General features: G+C 50.0%; 1 protein-coding gene across 1 annotated transcript in view; it reads right to left on the minus strand.

The window, feature by feature from the left end:
* The window catches only part of LOC119590333 (bile salt-activated lipase-like), a 33006-nt gene that overhangs the window by 11003 nt on the left and 21689 nt on the right, over nt 1–314 (minus strand). The window lies entirely within an intron of this gene.

Below are 314 nucleotides of genomic sequence, written 5' to 3' on the forward strand. Positions count from 1 at the left end.
CGCACACGAACGCGAAACAAACACACATACATGAACACGCACACGAACAGAAGCCACCACGAACACGCACACGAACACGAAAATATTACATGAAAACGGACGCGCACACGAATCACCACGAATACACACACGCGCACGAACACGAAACACGATCAAGAAACAAAAACACGGACACACATGCACCACCTATCCCACTAGCACTAACACAAACACGCACACGGACACGAACACGAACACGAAACAAACACACGAAAACGAACGCGCACACGAACCACCACGAACCAATCACACTCACACGAAACAACCACGCGCAC

The sequence above is a fragment of the Penaeus monodon genome, chromosome 27, assembly GCF_015228065.2.
Source record: "Penaeus monodon isolate SGIC_2016 chromosome 27, NSTDA_Pmon_1, whole genome shotgun sequence".
In the NCBI taxonomy this organism is placed as follows: domain Eukaryota; kingdom Metazoa; phylum Arthropoda; class Malacostraca; order Decapoda; family Penaeidae; genus Penaeus; species Penaeus monodon.